This window comes from Myotis daubentonii, chromosome 10 (genome assembly GCF_963259705.1).
Source record: "Myotis daubentonii chromosome 10, mMyoDau2.1, whole genome shotgun sequence".
Lineage (NCBI taxonomy): Eukaryota > Metazoa > Chordata > Mammalia > Chiroptera > Vespertilionidae > Myotis > Myotis daubentonii.
The window spans coordinates 2219420-2237411 of NC_081849.1; positions in this window are offsets into that span (position 1 = coordinate 2219420).

Consider the following 17992-nt stretch of genomic DNA (forward strand, 5'->3'; position numbering starts at 1 on the left):
TGCACAACAATGCATATCTAACAGCACTCATTCTGAATTGCAGGCTGAGACTAGAGGAGGAGGAGGTAGAAGTAGGATGACTTGGATGGATGTCAACGGTCCATTCAGGAAGTGAGACCCAGACCTGGAGGAACACAGCTGTGCCGGACAACTAGCAGGTGTGACCAGCCACTCAGACACTTGATGGGAAGGTTTAAACGTTGGGGAACAAAAGCCGGAAAAAGAAAATGGGGGGAGAGCAGATTAGTGGGGGCTAGTTAAAGTGTGGGTGCAGGTGAGCTCAACAGGATATACACGTGTCACTGACAAAATGCAAACACTAAATGCTAGAAGACCCCAGAGAAAGGCACCGATGGGCAGGATGGTACGATGACTTCACAGAGGCCAGCTCCTATAGACTTGGAATATTCTTTAGTTAATAAACAAATGTAACCTGTAAACTCCCCATTTGAGCCCCTTCACTAAAGATAAACCTGAAGTGCCACTATATTATGTTCAAACATAACTTAAAAAAGGGAAATTAGAATTCTTTAGATATCAAGAAAAAATCATGCATAAAAGCCACTCAGGTTGGACGTTTTGAACACATGAATGGGATTATTTTATTATATCAAATTTTATCAAATTTTAAATTCATTTGATGTCTTCAAAATAAATATAACTTAATATAGCATTTAAAAATAGCAATGCCATTTATGTTAGTGAAGTTATTTAAGCACATACATTCATTCGATGGGATTTTAACCCAAATCAGCAGAGACCTGGTTTTACTTTTAAGTGACTCAAGGGCCACTCAGTGACTGGCGCCAAGGGCTTCGTGCCCCTCTCATCCCGGGAGGCCCTTCCTGGCCCCACAGAACTGGAGTTCCATGGGCGCAGCGTCGGGAGAGCTCCTCGCTGGGCACAGGCTTCAGGGGCTGCCCTGGGCTGAGGCGCCGCAATGGCTTCCCTGGAACCGTCATTGCTGGTGCCCTTCACGCCACGAGTGAAGGTGAAGTGAGGAGCGGCCATCACCTCCCGTGTTCCCGTCAGAGAACTGACCTGCTCGGTGGTCAGGCCCATGGCTGTCCCCGCATCTCCCTGCCATCCTGTCCTGGTCAGAACCGTGTGGCTGTGGGGGGTCCCAGTCTGACACAGGAGGGGGGGAGGGGGGCGCTGGGAAACTGGATCCACAGGGGCTCGAGGAAGGCCCGGGCTCCATCACACTCTGCAGGGATCAGCGGGCCTGGCGAGGTGAGGAGGGAGGGAACCCCGACCTCAGAAGGCGGCTCCCTACGCAGCTGGTGCCCACAGAGCGGGGCCCCGTCGGGAGGACCAAGCCCGGCCTGCCCTGCCCTGCCCGGCCCTGACCACCTTCTGGGGGAGGGAACGGACCACCTGCAATGGGCGCTGCTCCCCCGCGGGCTGGCTTCTGAGGCCCCAGCACAGACTCCTCACCAAGGGCTTAGCTGCTCCAGGGTCCCGCCCGCTGCCCTCTGTGCTCCAGCCCATGCCTGCCTGAGGCCATGAGCACTGGAAAGCCACCATCTTCCAGAGGCAGGAACTCCAACTTCCAGCAGGGGCGGGACTTCCTGGGGAGAGCAGGCAGCAGGGAGGGGCGGAGCTTCCTGGGGAGAGCAGGGATCAGGGAGGGGCGGGACTTCCTGGGGAGAGCAGGCAGCAGGGAGGGGCGGAGCTTCCTGGGGAGAGCAAGCAGCAGGGAGGGGCGGAGCTTCCTGGGGAGAGCAGGCAGCAGGGAGGGGCGGAGCTTCCTGGGGAGAGCAGGCAGCAGGGAGGGGCGGAGCTTCCTGGGGAGAGCAGGCAGCAGGGAGGGGCGGGACTTCCTGGGGAGAGCAGGCAGCAGGGAGGGGCGGAGCTTCCTGGGGAGAGCAGGCAGCAGGGAGGGGCGGAGCTTCCTGGGGAGAGCAGGCAGCAGGGAGGGGCGGGACTTCCTGGGGAGAGCAGGCAGCAGGGAGGGGCGGGACTTCCTGGGGAGAGCAGGCAGCAGGGAGGGGCGGGACTTCCTGGGGAGAGCAGGCAGCAGGGAGGGGCGGAGCTTCCTGGGGAGAGCAGGCAGCAGGGAGGGGCGGAGCTTCCTGGGGAGAGCAGGCAGCAGGGAGGGGCGGAGCTTCCTGGGGAGAGCAGGCAGCAGGGAGGGGCGGGACTTCCTGGGGAGAGCAGGCAGCAGGGAGGGGCGGAGCTTCCTGGGGAGAGCAGGCAGCAGGGAGGGGCGGAGCTTCCTGGAGAGAGCAGGGATCAGGGAGGGGCGGGACTTCCTGGGGAGAGCAGGGTGCAGGGAGGGCCGGGGTGACGCCCCCTGCTGGCCGGAGGGCCGCAGCCCCGGAAACGAGGCCACAGTGTGTCCACTCTCAGAAGCCTGGTCCCCTGATGGCAGTGAATTCAGAGCTAGGCTCTCACTTCAAGTCAGGCGGGTCTGGCTTCTCCTATGGTGACTGGCACTTAGGGAATGTCTACTTCACATCTTAATAAGGTATGACTTTCAAAATACTGTCTTGTTAATTCTGTGTTAGCACTCAAAAGCTGAATTCCAAATGTGTTTCCTTCTTTTCTGCTCTCAGAGTCCTAACCGCACACATTCCTCTGCCCAGGTAAGAAAACCACCCCCTTCCTTGCCATGAGATGGGTGCCTGTGGATGGTGAGGGTCGGTCACATACACAGCAATGAAAAGATAAAGGCACCTGGGCATCAAAAATACCACCCCCATTCTGGTAATGTCTCCAGGAAAAGGGTTACATTTCACTTTCTCTGTGTACTTTCTCACGCTGCCTAGCACATAGTAGGGGCACTTGGGGGTGACCAATGTCCCACCGTCGGGCACTTTGGTCTTTGGCCGGAACAACTATTGGATTTCAGAAGGCTAGAGAAATGGCTGACTGTGGTACAAAGGTGAAAGAAAGATCTGCTCTTTAACAAAATCTTGTATTCATAGTTTCAAACTGTAAGTCATTGCTCCGTGTGAGAAACGCCAGGACAGAGGACTGAGGGAGGGGTTATCTTCTAATAATGTGCAATGAAGGACATCTGTGCCATGGTGCTGGGCTCAAAGTGGTGGCGGGCGCGCGATGGGGATGTGCTTCAGGAGACAAGGGGTTGTGCCCTCGACCTCTGTCAGCACCACACCGCAGTGACTTGCTCAGATGGCCCCACCACTTGGCTGGGGCCCTCAGAGTTGGGGGCTGTGTCACCGGCACCTGCCTCATAACATAACTTCCGTCCTGGCAGTCCTCTGGGAGTGACACCCTTTTCTGTGTCCTTCACAACCAGAGCCGAACTCCTCACTGACCTCTCTATACCATTTTGGGGGGACACCTTATATTTACATTCCATCGGTATCATTGTCCATCACGTGTCTGACCTCTTTGGATCTGTTTTGGGGGACAAACTATATTTACATTCAATGGGGACTCATTGTCCATCAACAGCCTGCCCTCTCTATATCTTTTTGGGAAACAGCCTATATTGACATCAATTGACATCAATCTTTCTCCTGGGGTCTCACCTATAGTGTGAATTTGGCCGGTTTCCTGACACATCGTTTCGTGTTTACTAAGGTGCTCTCCTGGGATGGGCTAAGCCTGGGGACTGGGGTTCTATAAAGAGGTTTTCCTTTGGAGTTAATGTGCTGAGTAAGAACTGGGTGTGCTAATGTGTTCTGTGTCTGAGTGTTTTGACACATATATTAAATACCTATTGATTCTGGAACACAAGGAAGGGTTTTTAATAAAATGAGTTGGAGTAGAATTGAGTCCTGGATTTCCTCACCGCTCGTCACTGGCAGCAATGCCCGGGCTCTGGGCTCCCCGCGTCCGCCCCCGGGGCCTGGGCCCCTGGAATGCAGACCTCCCTCGGCCAGGAGGCCAGAGAAGGGGAAGCCAGGTTTCCTGTTTCCCAGGCAGCTGATCTTCCCAGGCCTTGGTGTATTTTAAGTCCCTCTAAGTGGAATCCCATTTTGATTTGGGATTTCTATCACAGCAGGAGCTCAGCTTAAAATGATCCTTGGGTTTTCCAAGGCCACTCAACTAGGAAGAGGCTGAGGAGGGAGGAGGGTGGCAGGTGAAGATCCCCCCTGACCTGACCTCATGGCGGCCCATCCAGCTGCCGCCTGCGTGTCCCTGCTCCCTCACCAGCCTCTTCTGTAAGGTGCCTCCTGTGGCCTCCTTTCCCCTTCTTTCCAAGGCCCTGCCCCTGGGGGAGCTGCCCCCTCCGCGAGCTGCCTTCCCCAAAGCTGGGAGCCAGACTGAGCGTGTGGACCCCTGCAGGCCGCCTCCCCTGCGCCATTGCCTGTTGCAGGGTCTGAACCTGACCGGTCACCCCTGGGAGCTCTCAGCCTCTGTCCCCTGATTCTCTCCCGTCTGGGACATCTCTTCAGGGCGCAACTGGCCAGTCCCTGGGTCGCCCCTCATCCTTTCCACAAACACTCATTGAAGCTCCCTGTGTGCTCGCTCCTGGGTTCCATCGTGGAGGCAGCCCCCTCCCTGCCCCTCTGCAGGGCTGAGCCACCTGCTCACCAGCACTGACTGCTCCTGAGCTTCAGGCCTGAGGTCGCTGCCTTAGACCCCCTGCCCGGGCTGCAGGCTTCTCCACTGTCCCTGACTCCTCTGGGCTGCCTTCTTATTCAAGGCCACCAGCTGTCAATCACAGAAGCCAAAACCTGGGGTGCAGGCTGGACCCCTCCTCTCTCCACTTCCCACAGGTGGTCGCTCCCCTGAACCTGGGTCTGGATCTGGAATGTGCCAGCCCCTCTTAGCTGACTGTCCTCATCCCAGGTCCCCCCAACACCCTTGTCCCTGGGTCTTGGCAGGGCCTGGCCAACTGGTCTGCCTGCCTCCCACAAGTTGTCAGCTCCCTGGCACCTCTGGCATCCACCCCGCTCACCTACCTTTGTGAACCTGTTATGGGTTGACTTAGCGAGATAGACCACAGACTCAGAATTTAAATTTAGGAAGCTTTATTAAGCTGGCCAGCTGTCTGCAGTCCCAGCACTCCGCCAAAGCAAAGGCTGAACTGCAGCAATGACTGCAAGTGTTACAGCCTATTTATTTGCAAAAACTACAAAGTTACAAAGCCTTATTTATGCAATTTGTTTCCGATACAGTATAGCATTATCACCTTCCTATTTATGTTCTCTGGGAACAGAGAGCACAGTATATTGAGGAGGGACCATGAGACCATATCTCAAGACCTGACCTGATGTCAGTACCTTCCTATCTGTCTGTTCCAGAAACAGACAGTACAGCGCGCCCCGATATGCAGCCCAGTACAGGGCCACTCCGTTTGAGTTATTTGTTACGGCAGGAATAGGAGCCCATGTAGTCCCTGTCACCCCCTCTTCATATCACCAAGCCTGTGTTCTCCATGGCTTTGGGTATCTTCTGAAATAAAATGTGGCTCTTGTTCTCCTGTCTGTCTCCCAGCCCCTTTCAGCTCCTGAAAGGTAAACTGTGAAGGCCCTCCCCCCAAAGACCCAGGTCCACGGAGGAACATGAAGGGGCACACATGTGTTCAATGAGTTCGGGAGTGAGGGGCTCTTTTCAGATTTTATAAAATGTTATTTTTGTAATAAACCTGATTGATTTACATATAAATACATATGATTTTTATTTTTTAAGAAATATTTTTATTGATTTCAAAGAGGAAGGGGGGGAGAGAGAGAGAGAGAGAGAGAGAGAGAGAGAGAGAGAGAGAGAGAGAGAGAGAAACATCAATGATGAAAGAGAATCATTGATTGGCGGCCTTTTGCACACGCCCTGCTGGGCATGGAGCCTGCAACCCAGGCATGTGCTCTTGGCCAGAATCGAACCTGGGTCCTTTTGGTCCACAGGCTGACGCTCTATCCACTGAGCCAAACCAGCTAGGGCTACATATGATTTTTAAAATCTCTTTAGGACATCCCAAATATATAAATTCACAAATGACAAAAAAATATTTTTGTCAAAACCTGTGTGTTAATTTTTGGTTCAGAAATGCAGTAGTTGCTCTGTGAGCTGCCTCAGAGGGGGAGAGGATCCTGACAGCAGACCCGGTTCACACTAGGATGTGCCTCCTGTCCACCTTTCCCCACTAGCCTGCCCTCAGGCCTCTGGTGGCCAGTTGACTGGCAGTGGTCCTGACACCTCATCTCATGTTCACCCACCTGGTACTACTTCCGGTGGTGCCAGGGGACCCCATCTCAGGGCTGTGCAAGCTCTGATGATCCTAATCCTTGAGCTCTGGTTCATTTCTTACTTGGGGACCAGGAATTGTGACCATTGAATGTGGGGCAGCCCCATGCTCTTTGCTCCTGGCTTCAAGCCTGCAGGGAGAGGGGGTCAGGTAGTGTGGGTCAACCCCTCCCAAAGCCCCCAACTAACTGGCCTGCTGCCCGGCTACCCCTCCTGGATGGCAGCTCCCCTCCTGGCTGCCTTTGAGGTTCAGGGAGAGGCTGATGTCAGGTGTCTGGATGGTCCCCCTGGAATTAAGAAAGCAGATGCTTTGGAAATAGAAGAGGCAGACATGCTGTCCATAGGGAAGGGCTGTTTCTTGGTCAGGAAACTCCAGCAAATCAAACAGCAAATCTGCAAAGAGATGAGTTGTGTCTTCCAAACAGTGTGAGCTGTGTTGAGAAAATCCAAATACAACTGTTCTGCAGATGGGTCTGTTTGATGAGTCCTGCATCATGTGACCCTGAATGGGAAGTGTATGACAGGCCTGGGCGGACGTTAGGCACAACGTGTCCATGTGCTTGCTGGCAGTTCCGGTGGTGCTACCTAGGACTCTGTGACCCCAGGCCGGAGGGCTGGTGGCCCAGGAAAGCTGGAGAGGATGTCCTTCCCGCCCGGCCCGGTGTTGGTTTCTTTTGTGTGGCTGGGCCTGGTTTAGCGGAGCCCAGGTGCCCTCAGCTGTCCCCGTGTCACTGAGAACTGAGGTGCTGAGCTCAGACAAGAGCAGGGCCCAGGGCCCCCTTCAGACTCTGTTATCAGCAAAGGGTCAAACTTTGTTTCAAATAAATCACTTCCCAGTCAGCAACCCAGGGATTGGGCCCTCATTTCCTCCCCTAGGTTGATAAAAACAGTCTCTGGTTTACTGTACAAAGCAAATAACTCCAGCAAAATTAAAGGAGTCATATCTCTAGGAAAATAATATTGTATTCTCACTCAGCCTCACCTCCAGCATGAATCACACATTTTATGTTTCTGCGTCTCTCCCACCTGGAGCAGCTTTCCATTTCCTCTCTGCCTGTTTCTGTCCCTTCACGCCATAAAGCAGGTTGTGATCCTCACAAGTCCCGGGTATGACCTGCACAACCCCTCCTACCTGCACAACCTCCCTCTCAGATGCACAACTTCATTGGGAAGAGACATCAGTAGCAATGTCGGCCCATTTTACAGATGAAGTGTTATAATAAATTTAGATACTTTGGCCCAGCTAGGGTCATTAGATGGCAATGAAAGAGCCCAGAGGGAACCTTGTTCCTCTTGTACAAATCCTTTGACTCCAGGACATTTAACTTTCCCTCTTTCTCCTCCTGCCTTCCCCTAGAATTGACACCATGTCCAGTCGGGGCCTCGCCTGTCTTGTGCCATGGGACAGTGCTGCCCTCCCCGGGCCCTGTCTGGTCCTTGCTGAGAGGATGGTCTGAAGGACTGAATTTGTCATTCACCCTCATTTCTCAGCCCTGATGGTCCCTAATCTACATACAATAGGTTCCTGATGGAAGAGGGAGAGAAGAGTCATGTTTGGGTGGGGCCAAGTCCAGAGCAGGGTTGCAGGGGCAGAGACAGAAGAGAGAAGGTGCTGTCAGCATGGGTGAGGCTGGAGGTCATGACAGTGGTGAGCTCTGGGACATGTGTCTCCTTCCTGGCATCACCATGATGGAAGGCTGGGATGAACTCTGTGTGACCCTCTGATTCCTGGGCAGGTTGAGAGAAACGTATGGGCAAACTGCTTTTTTGTTTTTGCTTTTTAGTTTAAATAAACTTTAATTTTTAAAGTTATAATAAATATAAACTGAATGAAGCTAAAACACAACACTTTTTTTTTAACCACATTTGGAAAACTAACTTTCAGGTCTCTATAGTCTTTAAGATTTGCTCACTTTGGGGGAGAACCAAGATGGCGGCATAGGTTAATGCCGGAGTTTGCTGCTTTGAACAACTACTTCAAAAGTGAAACCAAAAAACGGAAGGGACATCACCCAGAACCACAGGAACGCTGACTGAGTGGAAGTCCTACAACTAGGAGGAAAGAGAAACGCATACAGACACTCAGAGGAGGCGCAGTGCTGAAGTCAAATTCTGAGGTGCGGAGTGCGCGGAGCGGGCTGGCGGCGGAGGGCCCGATTGTTGTTTTCAATCGGGAGGGAGTCGCAGACTCTGAGCACCAGATCCGGGCGAGCCTTTAGGGACCCAGACTCAAACGGGAGAAGCGGGACTGTCTGGCTTCGGTCAGAGCGAATGCAGCTTTCTCTCCCAGCTTTGCAGCGGGTGCTGGGACTCAGAGAGGCAGAGCCCCTTGGGACAGGACTGAGAGCCCCCATAACTGCTCTCTCCGGCCCACCCTGTTGATCCTGTGCGACCCGCCCCGCCCAAGCCCTGCACAGAGGCATTTGCCGGATAGCCTCAGGCAAAGGCTAGATTAGCACCTCCCTAGAGGACAGAAGTTCTCTCACTGCTGACACAGCTGATTCTCATAGCCACTTGGCCTGGAGGTCAAACCCTCCCTGGAATTAGCTACAACAATCAAGATTTATCTATAAGACTGCGAACAAAGACCACTAGGGGGTGCAGCAAGGAAGCATAACAAAATGCGGAGACAAAGAAACAGGACAAAATTGTCAATGGAAGAAATAGAGTTCAGAACCACACTTTTAAGGTCTCTCAAGAACTGTTTAGAAGCTGCCGATAAACTTAATGAGATCTACACGAAAACTAATAAGACCCTCGATCTTATATTGGGGAACCAAGTAGAAATTAAGCACACACGGACTGAAATAACGAATATTATACAGACTCCCGACAGCAGACCAGAGGAGCGCAAGAATCAAGTCAATGATTTGAAATGCGAGGAAGCAAAAAACATCCAACCGGAAAAGCAAATTGAAAAAAGAATCCAAAAATGCGAGGATAGTGTAAGGAGCCTCTGGGACAGCTTCAAGCGTACCAACATCAGAATTATAGGGGTGCCAGAAGATGAGAGAGAGCAAGATATTGAAAACCTATTTGAAGAAATAATGACAGAAAACTTCCCCCACCTGGTGAAAGAAATGGACTTACAGGTCCAAGAAGCGCGGAGAACCCCAAACAAAAGGAATCCAAAGAGGACCACACCAAGACACATCATAATTAAAATGCCAAGAGCAAAAGATAAAGAGAGAATCTTAAAAACAGCAAGAGAAAGAAACTCAGTTACCTACAAGGGAATACCCATACGACTGTCAGCTGATTTCTCAACAGAAACTTTGCAGGCCAGAAGGGAGTGGCAAGAAATATTCAAAGTGATGAATACCAAGAACCTACAACCAAGATTACTTTATCCAGCAAAGCTATCATTCAGAATTGAAGGTCAGATAAAGAGCTTCACAGATAAGGAAAAGCTAAAGGAGTTCATCAGCACCAAACCAGGATTATATGAAATGCTGAAAGGTATCCTTTAAGAAGAGGAAGAGGAAGAAAAAGGTAAAGATACAAATTATGAACAACAAATATGCATCTATCAACAAGTGAATCTAAGAATCAAGTGAATAAATAATCTGATGAACAGAATGAACTGTTGATTATAATAGAATCAGGGACATAGAAAGGGAATGGACTGACTATTCTTGGGGGGGAAAGGGGTGTGGGGGATGTGGGAATAGACTGGACAAAAATCGTGCACCTATGGATGAGGACAGTGGGTGGGGAGTGAGGGAGGAGGGTGGGGCGGGAACTGGGAGGAGGGGAGTTATGGGGGGAAAAAAAAGGAACAAATGTAATAATCTGAACAATAAAGATTTAATAAAAAAAAAAAAGATTTGCTCACTTTGATCTCTGATGAAATATGTTATGGCTGCTATATGACATTTCATGGCTTTTCAAGTGTGAATCCCAGTGTTTTAAATGTATTAGTAAATTGTGAACTTAAATACATTTCAAAATCAAATATTTAACTTTCTAGAGAGTTTAATTTAAATTAAGAACTAATCTAATTAGATAAATTTAACTGAAACCACCGGAGTCATCTCATGAAGTTGACAGTGGGCATCAAGTCCCTTTCAGGTGTTTTTCCCCCGTTCAGATGCAATTTCTTGTCTCCATTGATCATACCTCTTGAATGCAGTTTCCTTTGAATTCTTTGATTCCACCTCGGGAACTGCTTGACAGGAAGTAGTTAGTTTCAGTTAAGCCTATTTCCACATAAGAGCCTCTTGTTACTACCATCCTTGAAGATATGCAGGGATGATAACTCCATTCTGTAATAGGACGTCAGTAGACACAACTGACCTCTCTCTGAAGAAAACCACTTATAACACCTATGTAACCCAAAAGGGGCTCCTGCCTCACACCATTCTCTACTGTACCTATACAGGATATAGTTATATTATAAACCCAGGGTTAGCTGTTCTTCCTTCTGAACCTCGGTAGGACTCTGGTCTATTCCATAGACTTCATTTTTGCCATTGGTCCTTATTTTGGTATTCATTGTTTTATGTAAATGAAGTCACTTTTCAGTTGACTAAGACTATTCAAAATAAACCTTAGTATCATCACTAGCATAGTAGGTTCTTGTATAGATTTTATGTTTAAGAAATATCTAGACATGAAGGCAATTATAAAACCTCTGAGTGCTTACCTAGGGCAGTACCGGAAGCTCAAAAAGTGTGTAATAGCAGCTTTATAGCTTTCAAAGCTTCATTAAGAAAACAAAATCCTAATCATCATCTATATTCATAATTTTATAATCTATTGCAATGAAATGCATTTGAATAGGTAACATTCAGTAGCTACTTTTTCTTGATCTTATATTTAGTTTTAAAATAATTTGTATTTTAGTGAGATCTAATAGTCACAGGTTTCCAAATGTAATAAAAAATATAGTATGGGTTTTAGCTTCCATTCAGTTTACACTCTTATTTGAATCATGTATTCATGATTATCTTTAGCTGACAAATATTTCTACTTCCTTGTGACCCATCTTCACAATCTACACTCAGCTATTCATTTTTTTTTTTTTTTGCCTCAGGCCAGGACCAGAGAAATTAGTGATATTTACTGAGGACCTGAAGAATTTTCTATTGATTAGTTTAAATGTATTTTTAGCCATAGGTGCTTTCATTGTTAGGCATTTACATAGTGATGGGGAGACACTCATGGGCTCTAATGTATTCTTCTTGCTGTCTACTTTCCCTTCTTACTCTGGGGGTAATAGCAAGAAAATCATTTCTATTTTTAAAGTTTAATGCATCAGAAATCACAAGAACTACATTACACATATCACAAAATAGCTTAAGAAAAAATCCAAAGGCTTAAATGTCTCTTCAAATGTTATTTTCCAAAGTGTTTATTTAGAGAAGATAGAAAGAGGTCATTACTCATGAATAACATTCTTTAAAATATTGGAAAATTTTATTCATTGTTTTTGAAAAAATTAGTAGTTAATATCAGATTTATGTAAATAGCACATTTTAAAAAAGGGTGTATTTAACAATAAAATAAAATATAATGTAAATAAAAATTAAAGAAAATAAGTATTTGACAAAAAAAAACACACACAACAATTTGATTGTCCATCATGCCCCTGCACACACCACACACACACACACACACACACACACACACACACACACACAAAACCTATGTGCAGGAAGCCACTGCTTGCTGATACTGTCATGAGAGTGCACCAAGGAACATGGAAGGCCGATGGACCTTGGGCGTTAGCAGGGCTGATGCTAAGCATGATTGTTCTTGTTGAGATAGTGTTGGCTCAAGCCAATCCCTAACCTGATAATCCTTTTACTATTTACCAAACTTTACCTTTGATATGCCTGTAGGCATTGCTAAAGGGCAAATGTGTATTCAAGTAAATAAAAGGCGAACTAGGCCAGAAGTAGGTGTGGCCCCCAATGCCTTCTAAATTCATATTTCTTGTGTAACATTTTCATTTGTGCGTCAGCCCCTCCTTCAGATTCTGAACCCCGCCACGAAGGTCATGGCACCTATGTCTATCTTTGTTAACAAGCTAACAAAAATAGAATGGAATAGAATCAAATATTGCCCAATGATTATATGTGGCAAATAGGAAGATCAGAGGGTATAGGTAGTAGATCCATTTCCTCAGTATAATTAAATATAGACAAGTCATTTCACATATTAGTCCCCATAGTTTCTTCCCTGTAAAATGAGGGAAATGCATGGTCTAGGTTGAGCTTTCTATAATTTCACAGTCAATAGATATGATGAAATTGATATAGCAACATCTACATCAACACCTACCTTTCTACTGTCCCTTATAGTATGATTTCTTTAGTGGAATGTCTTTGTTAACACAATTTTCTAAAAGATACAATACAGTAAACCTCCCAAGACAATTCATATATATATATTTTTAATATTAGAGGCCCAGTGCACAAAAATTCGTTAATTTGGGGGGTCATTCAGCCTGGCCTGCACCCTCTAAACCAGTGGTTCTCAACCTTCCTAACGCCGTGACCCTTTAATACAGTTCCTCATGTTGAGGTGATCCCCAACCATAAAATTATTTTCGTTGCTACTTCATAACTGTAATTTTGCTACTGTTATGAATCATAATGTAAATATCTGATATGCAGGATGTATTTTCATTGTTACAAATTGAACATAATTAAAGCAGAGTGATTAATCACAAAAATATATGTGTACTCCTATGGTCTTAGGCGACCCCTGTGAAAGGGTCATTCGACCCCCAAAGGGGTCACGACCCACAGTTTGAGAACCACTGCTCTAAACCCTTGGGTAGAGTCCATAGGCCTGGCCTGAGATCAGGGCCTATTGGGGTTATCCTTCCTCCGGCTGCAGGCAGCTGGCCCCATCCCCACTGCTGCCACTGCTTGCCACCTGTGCAGCCCTGCCCCATCTCCGGTGGCCACCCTCTGCTGGGGACAGGTGTGGGGTGCAATGTCTTGGCTGGCCTAGGCCCCCCTCTGCGGGGCAATTGCTGGCTGGCTGCCCACCTGCCACTGAGTTGCCGCCGGTGGCCAGAGCCTCCCTCTTTCTTTGCTGGGGGATGGGGCCATCCCTGCAAGGGGCCATCTGCCTACTTGATCACCCCTAACCACTTGCATGCCTGCCTGATCACCCCTAACTGCTTGCTGGGGGGCAGGGCCAGCTCTGTGAGGAACCATCTGCCTACCTGATTGCCCCTGTCTGCTGGCCTGCCTACCTGATCACCCTTAACCACGCTGCCTGCCTGCCTGATCACCCCCAACTGCTTGCTTGGGGGCGGAGCCAGCCGGGTGAAGGCTATGGTGGTTGTGATCTCTGGTTGTTCCAGTCCTTATGCTTATGGTGGCTGGCCTTTTATTATATAGGACTAGAGTCCCGGTGCACAAAAATTTGTGTACTCAGCGAGGGGGGGGGTCCCCTCAGCCCAGCCTATGCCCTCTTGCAGTCTGGAACCCCCTGGAGGATGTCCACCTGCTGGCTTATGCCTGCTCCCTGGGGAATCGGGCCTAAACTGGTGGTCAGACATCCCTCTGGCAGCCCGGGTGCCCTCAGGGGATGTCCACTTGCCAGCAGGGAGCAGACCTAAGCTGCAGTTGGACATCCTTAGTGCTGCTGAGTAGGCGGGAGAGGCTCCCTTCACCACCGCTGTGCTGGCAGGCATCACCCTGGCTTGTGGCTGAGCAGAGCTCCCCCTGTGGGTGCACACTGACCACCAAGGGATAGCTCCTGCATTGAGCATCTGCCCCCTGGTGGTCAGTGTGTGTCATAGTGACCAGTCATTCCCAGTCATCTGCTGTTAGGGTCAATTTGCCTATTACCCTTTTATTATATAGGATGATTCTATTTTATCTCCTCTGTTAGCATAGTAATTGCAGTTCTTTCAAAAATTAATTTTGTGGTTATCCTAGAGTTTATCATATATATTAACAACTAATCTAAATTCACTTTCTAAAAACTCTACATCACTTCAAGAGTAGTGCAGGTTCCTTATAGCAGGGAATTCCCAATTCCTCCATCCAGTTCCTTATTACATTGCTGTCATTCATTTCACATATCCATAGGCTACTAGTATAAGCACCTAGTAAGTTTTCACTATTACTACTTTAAACAGTTACATTTTACATCAATCCTCCCTAATAAAAGAGAAACATGGTAATTAGTGTACGACCGCTACCCTTCCCATTGGCTAATCAGGGTGATATGCAAATTAACTGCCAGCCAAGATGGCAGCAGGCAGCCAGGCAGCTGGAAGCTAACATGAGGCTTGCTTGCTTCAGTGACGGAGGACTCCAACATTCCCTGCCTGCCTTGACGGCCTCAGAGCTTGCAGTTTAAGAAACATTGTAACAAATATAGAAGCTAAACAAAACCCCAGAAACCAGATTTCAGCTGGCCGGGATCTCAGAGCTGGAGTTGATACAGAGTCTCGTTATAGAACCTAAACAAACCAGATAACTGCTTTCAGAAGCGGAGGCCTAAGAGCTGGAGCCAGAGCTAAAGCTAGCCCAGAATATAAAAAAGAAAAAGAAAAAAAGGAGCGGTTGGGAGCTTCAGTCACCCGCCAGCCTGAAAACAGCCCTCAGCCCCTCACCCAGATTTGCCAGGAACCCCAGTGGGGACCCCCACCCTGAAGGGTGTGTGACCAGCTGCAAACAGCCATCATCCCCTCACCCAGGCTGGCCAGGCACCCAAGCAGGACCCCTCACCCTGATCCAGGACACCCTTCAGGGAAAACCAGCTGGCCCCCACCCATGCACCAGGCCAATATCCTATATAGTAAAAGGGTAATATGCCTCCCATCACCGGGATCAGCGGAGCTGAGAGGCCTCCCGGCATCAGTGTGACAGGGGGCAGCGCCCAAACCCCCTGATCGCCCTGCGGCTCTGTGTGTGACAGGGTGCAGCTCCCCACCCCCCATGGGCCCTGCTCTGTGTGTGACAGGGTAGAGCCATAACCTTCCCATCGGCCCTGCCCTGAGTGTGACAGTGGTGGCGCGCCAACCCCCTGATCCGCCCTGCTCTGTGCGTGACAGGGGGCAGCACCCCAAACCCCTGACTGGCCCTGCTCTGTGCGTGACAGGGTAAGGAGCCCCAACCCCCTGATTGGCCCTGCTCTGTGTGTGACAGGGGGTGGCATCGCAACCTCCCAGTCAGCCCTGCTCTGAGCCCGACCAGGGGCTGCACCTAGGGATTTGGCCTGCCCTCTGCCACCTGGGAGCAAGCCTAAGCCAGCAGGTCGTTATCTCCCAAGTGGTCCCAGACTGCAAGAGGGCACAGGCCGGGCTGAGGGACCCCCCCGCCCCCCCGAGTGCACAAATTTTTGTGCACCGGGCCTCTAGTTAAGAATAAGAAAAAAAATTAAAAAGTGACTTTATTGCCCTAGTTAGTTTGGTTAGAGCATTTGCCTGCGGACTCAAGGGTCACGATTTCATTCTGGTCAAGGGCACATACCTCAGTTATAGCCTCAAACTCTGGCCCCACCAGGGTGTGTTCTGGAGGCAAATAATTGATGTATCTCTCTCACATTGATGTTTCTCTCTCTCTCTCTCTCTCTCTCTCTCTCTCTCTCTCTCTCTCTCTCTCTCTCTCTCTCTCTCTCCCCTCTCTCTCTCTCCCCCTCTCCCTAAAAAACTCAATAGAAAAATATATCCTTGGGTGAGGATTGATGAAAACAAACAAACAAAAAAACTTTACTTTCATCTATTCCTTCTCTGACATCCTTCCTTTCTTTATGTAGGTCTGAGTTTCTGATGTATATAATTTTCCTTCCCCCTGAAGAAATTATTTTAACACAACTTGCAAGATCTACTTTCTTATGGTGAGTTTTCTCACTTTTTGTTTGAGAAAGTTTTTATTTCTCCTTCATTCTTCAAGGATAATTTCACTGGATATAGAATTTTAGAAGAATGGTTTTATTCTTTCAGCACTTTAACTTTTTTATTCAATTCTCTTCTTGCTTGCATAGTTTCTGATAAATCAAATGAAATTTTTATCCTTATTCCTGTATTGTTATGGTGTTTCACCCATCTCTGACTCTTTTTAAGGTTTTCTCTTTGCCTTTAATTTTTCTTTTTTCACTTTGAAATATGTCTTGGTATAGACTTTTTGGTATTTATCTTGTCTGATGTTCTCTGAGCCTCTGGACCTGTGGTTTGGTGTCTGTCATTAGAAAAATTGTTGGTGATTATTAATTCAAATATTTCTTCTGCTCTGTTATTTATTTCTTCTTCTTCTGGTATTCCAAAATGTATTATACCTTTTAAAATTGTTCACAGTTCTTGAATGATCTGTTCTTTTACATTTTTTTCTACTATTTTTGAAGGTTTTTAGTGACCTATGCTAATTTCACAGATTTTATTTTTTCTTGGCCATATCCAGTCTACCCAAGGGCCCATCAAAGCATTCTTCATTTCTATTACAGTGTTGTTGTTTTTTTCTATCATTTTCTCTTGCTTCTTTCTCAGAGTCCCTATATCTCTGTTTAAATTGGCCATCACTTTAAAAATATATATATTTTTATTGATTTCAGAGAGTAAGGGAGGGGGAGAGAGAGATAGAAACATCAATGATGAGAAAGAATCATTGATTGGCTCCTTCCTGAATGCCCCACACTGGAGGTTGAGCCCACAACAGGCATGTGCCCTGATCAGGAATCTAATCATGACCTCCTGGTTCATAGGTCAATGCTCAAACACTGAGCCATGCCAGCCAGGCTATTCTTTCATATTGTCTACTCTTTCTCAGAATCCTTCTTTAGTTATAGTTATTTTAAGTTTACTGTGTTGTGATTTAAAAATCTGTGTCATCTTATTCTGGTTTTATGCTGCTCTGTTTCTTCAGGTTGTGATTTTTCTTGCATTTCAGTAGGCTTTCTTATTTTTTGTTGAAAGCCAGACATATTTAATTGCATAATTGGATCTGAGATAAATAGACCTGTTGTGTGAGATTTTGTTCATATGTCTAAAAGTTGGGCTGTGTTTCATGTTTGGTGTAGGTGGGTGCCAGAGAGTTCAAATTTCTTCAGTGCCCTTGTTTTTGTCTGTCCTCTTGACTTCTAGCTGCCCTAAGAGCTCTCTCTTAGATGGAACCTGCATCTTGTACCTTGTTTGGCAGTAATCCACGTTACTATCCTGGAGCCATTAGTGTGGTGCTAAGGTGTGGGAGAGGAGAAACATTATGTAATCTTATGCTTAAATCTCAATGTTTTAGTGAGCCTATATTCCTGGGCTGTGACCTTCCTGTGTGTTTCATGGCTCCCCACTCCTTAGGTGAGACAGGAAGACTAGAGGGTAATGGATACATGCCCTTCCTTTTAGATGGGGTGATGTGCTGATAAAGACTTTTTCCATGGAGAGTAGGCCTCTGTGTGGAGAATCCTCTTAAATCTAATAATCCTCTTAATCCTAATAAATCTGGCATTGTGGGAACATACAAATGTGTGAGGGACTCCTTTGGGGGATGCACCTTTGCTCATGACAAAAAAAATTACCTACATTATACACGCACGTATATACATACAAACATATTCAGATAGATACATGCATACATACATACATGCATGCACATCCATATGTGGGAGTACATGTATTCTGTGTATGAAAGACACAGTGTATATGTCCTGTGCATGAAAGACACACTGCAGAGGATAAAGAGCAAAACTATTATAAGCCTTGATTTTAGGAAGGCAATGATCGATTAAGGGGCACATGCAACTAACCTACAATTACAATAAAATGCCTAATAGAAGACCTGCAAACTAGGTTCAAGAGTAGCACTGAATGAGGAAATTTTGCCTAAGGTTCAGGAGGGTATCATTAAAAGAAGAGAAATACTTTGGG